At 38.1% G+C, this 6,400-nt stretch overlaps 1 non-coding gene across 1 annotated transcript; it reads left to right on the forward strand.

Annotated features, from left to right (window-relative positions):
* Window positions 1-4,997: 4,997 nt before the first annotated feature.
* TRNAC-GCA lies at window positions 4,998-5,070 on the forward strand. Its single transcript has one exon. It is a non-coding gene; the product is annotated as a tRNA-Cys (tRNA).
* Window positions 5,071-6,400: the final 1,330 nt, after the last annotated feature.

The following is a 6,400-nucleotide window of genomic DNA, read 5'->3' on the forward strand; positions in this document are numbered from 1 at the left end:
ACAACTAATGAACCAGAAAAACATCTATTTCTGCTTTAATGACTATGCCAAAGTCTTGTTGTGTGGGTCAAAACAAACTGGGGAAAATTCTTAAAGAGGTGGGAATACCAGATCATCTGACCTGCCTCCTAAGAAATCTGTATGCAGGTCAGGAAGCAACAGTTAGAAATGGACATGGAACAACAGACTGGTTCCAAATAGGAAAAGGAGTACTCCAAGGCTGTATATTATCACCCTGCTTATTTAACTTATATGCAGAGTACATCATGTGAAATGCCATACTGGATGAAGCACAAGCTGGAATCAAGATTATTGCCGGGAGAAATATCAATAACCTCAGATATGCAGATAACGCCACCCTTGTGGCAGAAAGTGAAAAAGAACAAAAGAGCCTCTTGATGAAAGTGAAAGAGGAGAGTGAAAACGTTGGCTTAAAGCTCAACATTCTGATAACTGAGATAGTGGCATCCGGTCCCATCATTTCATGGCAAATAAATGGGGAAACAATGGAAACAGTGAGAGACTTTATTTTTTTGAGCTCCAAAATCACTGCAGATGGTGACTGCAACCATGAAGTTAAAAGACACTTGTTCCTTGGAAGAAAAGTTATGACCAACCTAGACAGCATATTAGAAAGCAGAGACGTTACTTTGCCAACAAAGGTTCATGTAGTCAAAGCTATGGGTTTTCAAGTGTTCATGTATGGATGTGAGAGTTGGACTATAAAGAAAGCTGAGCACCAAAGAATTGATGCTTTTGAACTGTGGTGTTGGAGAAGACTCTTGAGAGTCCCTTGGACTGCAAGGAGATCCAACCAGTCCATCCTAAAGGAAATCAGTCCTGAATATTCATTGGAAGGACTGATGCTGAAGCTGAAACTCCAATACTTTTGCCATCTGATGTGAGGAAATGACTCACTAGAAAAGACCCTGATACTGGGGAAGATCGAAGGCAGGAGGAGAAAGGGACGACAGAGGTTGAGATGGTTGCATGGCATCACTGACTCAATGAACATGAATTTGAGTAAACTCTGGGAGTTGGTGATGGACAGGGAGGCCTGGCGTGCTGCAGTCCACGGGGTCGCAAAGAGTTGGACATGACTGAGCGACTGACCTGCACTGAATGAACCAATATTGTTAGATTATCTTAATTAAAGTCAGTACTTGATTCAAATTCTCGTAGCTTTATGTTCCAGGATCCCATCCAGGATGCCACATTTTGTTAAGGAGTCATTCTTCCTTAGGTTCTTCTTGAGTTTCTCAATGTATTCTGCTTTTTTATGGTCCTGAGAGTTTTGAGTACAAGTCTGGTTTTACACAGAATGTCTCTCAATATTGAAACTTAGTCTGATATATTTCTTGTGATTAGATTGAGTTTATTTATTTTTGTGAGGAAAACCTCAAAGGCAAAGTACTGTTTTCCTCACATTTTATCAGGAACACATACAATAATGTGACTTATAACTGTTAGTCTACTTTGAGCCTCTGGTGAGGTGGTTTTTGTATGGTTTCTCCATTGTGAAGTTATTCATTTCCTCCTTTCCACCCAGTTCCCCTAGGAAAGAAGTCACTGTAGAAAACCCATATTTAAAAAATGAGGAGGTGTGTTCCCCCTGCATGAGGGAGAAATACCTCATAAATATGTTGGAATTATCCTATACAAAATATTTTTCATTTCCCCTCCACTTATCTAATTGCTCAATAATTTACATCAGCGTGGAATGATCATGGATATTTATTTTACACTTTGGGATATAACCCAATACAATTTCAATTGTTTTTTTTTTTTTGGCTCATTTTGTTTCACCTTTGGTCATTGGAAGCTTTCTCCTTTGACATGTTCCACTATTGTTTGTTGGTTATTTCTTTCTTAGTTACTTTTTTAGCACTTACTTATTTTATGCTACTGCAAGATACTCCAGGCTCACATTGTATATTTTTTGCCCCCAGTACTGGTATCAGTACATTTTCAGAGGATCCCTGGTCTTTTTTGTTGGAGAATGATATATGAGCTTCCCTAGTAGTTCAGCAGTAAAAAATCCTCCTGCCAAGCAGAAGATGCAGGATCAATCCCTGGGTCAGGAAGATCCCCTGGAGAAGGAAATGGCAACCCACTCCAGTATTCTTGCCTGGGAAATCCCAGGGACAGAGGAGCCTGGCGAGTTACAGTCCATGGTGAAGCAAAAGAATTGGATATGACTTAGTGACTAAACGATAATCAGAAAACAAGATATGGATGTATCTATGTTGCCGTTGTTTCTAGATCCACCCACAGAGCAAGGACATATTTATGTGTGCTATCCAGTGTATATACATGCATTAATAAATATTTCCATCTGTAACTATATATTGTAAGCTAACTATGAATTCATACTAATGTCTCCAACTCTAATCTATTACCACATGGATCATTTTAGCTCCCTCCCCTAGCTTATCTGTAATCAATAGTGAAAAACTCAACTACCACCAACATATATGAATACTAGTATCAAAACTGTTAAACAATGCAAAACTCTTGGACTGGTTTCTTCCACTTAACAGGCATTTAAGTTTCATTCATGTTTTGCGTGACTTGAGATTTCACTTCTTGCATATGTGAGTGTCTGCTCAGTCATATTTGACTCTTTGTGACTCCGTGGACTGTAGCCTGCCAGGCTCTTCTACCCATAGAAGTTTTCAGGCAAGAATACTGGGGTGGGTTGCCATTTCCTCCTCTAGGCGATCTTCCCAACCCAGGGATCAAAGGTACTCCTCTTGCATTTCCCGTGTCTCCTCTTTGGCAGGTGGATTCTTTACCAATGGTGCCACCTGGTTCACTTCTTATGAGTGAATAATAATTCATTGTGTGGAACCTGAATATGTGGGATTTTGTGGTGTAATTACCTCCTTACATTACAAAGGCACATTATTCTCATCAAGGCTGCTGACTGGGCTTGAGATGGAGACATGATCTAACACATCCCAGAGAAAACTGTTGTCTTCCCAGACACCTGGTTTATTTCCAGTCATGTTGACTTTTAAGTTTTCCTGAAAACCAGGAAATACTGTTAACTTCCTCTTGCGTATCCTTATTTGGCCCCCTCTCTTCCCTTTGCGTTTTCTTTCTCTTCACTCTCTACTTTCTACCAAACAGCTTTTAGAAATGTAAACGTAAGAGGAATTATGCTTCAAGCTTGGTTCTTCATAAAAGAACAGCTTTTAATTAAATTAGAAAAAAAATACCGCCACAGGCAACACTTAAACTGACAAGGAATGCATTCTGTTAATCTTTGCAGAGAGGCACTGTACACTGCACTTAATTTAATTAGATAGAGAAAAGGCCTGTTTAGTCCTAGGGGGTTTACCAATGTCCTTTTAAATTGAGGACACAGCATTTATATAAAGTCATTTTAATATCAGGCAATACATTTCTAAACAGTAATTTAAAAATATTACTTGCTATTATTAAATGATATCTTGTTGTAACTTCTCACTTCATGAAATGACTTTCATTTCACAGAGAAATTTCACCCACCAACAGGCTTTTTGCTTCCCTCCAATAATTTATTGACTTTTAAAGTGTTAAATAATTAGGATTAGGTTCCCTGGAAAACAACTGCACTAGGGAAATGCATGTCAAAGCTATATTACAATGGATAATGTATTTGGATTATGTTTCTCTTCTGGGCCATGGTAGTGAATGATAACTAACTTTTATATTAAAAACTATATTACAGTTAAGAAGTGGGGTATATTTTGATGTCACTCCTGGTACTACAGATCCAGAAGAGAAACCTTTAGAATGATTTATTCATCTTTTTATTTCAAATCATACTCTCCAACACTTTAAAATCTTCACTGAATATTTATTTCTACCTCTTTCAACCACCCTAAGAAGCTGGATGGGTTATCATTATATCACATTCAATTATAATAGAAAATCATCCAGTGATCATATTAAGTAACTAAATATAAGCAACTGCAGTTCAAAAAGCAAGTTATACACTAAGAAACGTTCTGTTTCATGAAATTTTTTTTTTTTTTTAATACAGAAATTTAGAGAACACTGTTGCTGTATGTACTTGGGAGAAATATATATATATATGGAATCCCCTGGTGGTTCAGTGGTAAAGAATCTACCTGCAATGTTAGAGACTCAGGTTCAGTTCCTGGGTCGGGAAGATCCCCAGGAGAAAGAAATGGCAACCTACTCCAGTATTCTTGTCTGAGAAATCCCGTGACAGAGGAGCCTGGCGGGCTACAGTCCATGGGGTTTCTAAAGAGTTGAGTCAACTTAGCAACTAAACAATAATATTTATATGTGTATATATGTACATATATACCTGTATTTTAATTCCTTGGGTTTTATTTGTTAATTTACTCTTCATGTCAGTAGTTGAGAGTAGACACTAGCCTAGGTGATAGTGATCTGAACCAGTTAAACATGGCCTATGATGGCATAAAACTTAGAATCCTACAGTCTGGGGAATTGTTTCTGTCTGTGGTTTCAGGTTTAGGTGAAGGTTGGAGCAATTTTTGAGCAATAAACTACTGAACGAGAGATTGATTGGAGGTATGTTAATCTCTCTTTTGGTTATCTATCCTTACAATACTACATGTTTTGCAATTACAAGGATGATATATGTTGACGAAATTAGTCCACAACAAGTGGGACAAATTCACTTTCAGTAATAGCTCGTCAGCATGTAATTTTCAGTTCTAATCTGAAAACTTAGCAGATCTCTGATTTAAAATTACTGTCTGGGGACAAATTAAGAAGTTTGTTTTCAAGAAAAATGTTTCCTGGCATTTATTTGCACAGAGACTTATATAACCAGTCCAAATTCATGCCCCACTTATGTAATAATAATCCATTGTTCACTGCCTAGCACAAAAGAAAGGACCAAAGGGACAAATGCTGAGCATCGTAACAACTTGGGAGACACTGTATCAGGGTTAGCAAAATGGACCTGTTACCATGTGGACCTGTATTTGAATCTCAGTCCTGTCATCTGGGCTTCCCTGATAGCTCAGTTGGTAAAGAATCTGCCTGCAATGCAGGAGACCCAGGTTCAATTCCTGGGTCAGGAAGGCTAGCTGGAGAAAGGATAGGATACCTACTCCAGTATTCTTGGGCTTCCCTTGTGGCTCAGCTGGTAAAGAATCCGCCTTCAATGTGGGAGACCTGGGTTTGATCCCTGGGTTGGGAAGATCCCCAGGAGAAGGGAGAAGCTACCCACTCCAGTATTCTGGCCTGGAGAATTCCACAGACTGTATAGTCCATGGGATTGCAAAGAATAGTACACAACTGATCAACTTTCACTTTCACTCTCTGTCATCTATTATCTGAATTATCTTAGGCTTATTCCTTAAACTCTGGAGGCTGAGATTCTCTGTGTTTAAAATAATAGTAACAACCATGCAGAAATGTTGCTTAAGGATTAAATTTTTAAAAGTACCCCAAATATTTATTGGGCTTCCCTGGTGGCTCAGATAGTAAAGAATCTGCCTGTAATGCAGGATATCTGGGTTCAATCCCTGGGTTGGGAAGATCCCCCAGAGAAGGGAAAGGCAACCCACTCCAGTATTCTTTCTTGGAGAATTCCATGGACAGAGGAGCTTGGTGGGCTATAGTCAATGGGGCCGCAAAGAGTAGGACATGATTGAGTGACTAACACTTCCACTTTCACTTTTCAAATATTTATTACTAAGCTTTCACATATGTTGCAGGTAATATTGGATGTTATTGTGTTTGTTGGCAGTAACTAGGACTTTAAAATTGTTCTGCATTCCTTGATGATTTAGATTAAATGCTTTTGTCACAGTTAACAGAAAATTGTACTTGATTTTAAAAACAAGAAAAATATATCATTTCAACTAAAATGAATCTAGATGTAGAATAAAAGTTATCATAGATTTATCTTCAATAAACCAGGTTCTCTCCATATATATATATATATATATATATATATATATATATTTTTTTTTTTTTTTTTTGCTCTGCCCACACATAGTGTTGACTTTTTTGTCCTCAGATTTGAATCTTCATGATCATGAAGTGGTTGCTACAGCCTGCTCTCACAATTTCACAGGATATTTTACAATGGCCAAAAGTGAAAAGAAAAATGCCAAGAACTAACTGTAGGGTCTGAGACTGAACAGTGCTTCAAGCTAACAAATTAGTTTGCCACAGTGCCAGGGATGTTGAGACTCCTAGGTGAGTGAGAAGTGGACAACCAAAAGGAACTGCCAAAACTGGTATGTGTGTGTGTGTGTGTGTGTGTATACACATCAGTCAGGATAAACTGTCCTTTAAACAAATTAAGAAAACTCCCTTATATAAAGTGTAGCTGTCTTATGGCAACAGGCAGACAAATAAGATTTCTCTATTTGAGGGTGTTGACAAATATATGTGTGTATGT

This window comes from Cervus elaphus, chromosome 8 (assembly GCF_910594005.1).
Source record: "Cervus elaphus chromosome 8, mCerEla1.1, whole genome shotgun sequence".
NCBI lineage: Eukaryota > Metazoa > Chordata > Mammalia > Artiodactyla > Cervidae > Cervus > Cervus elaphus.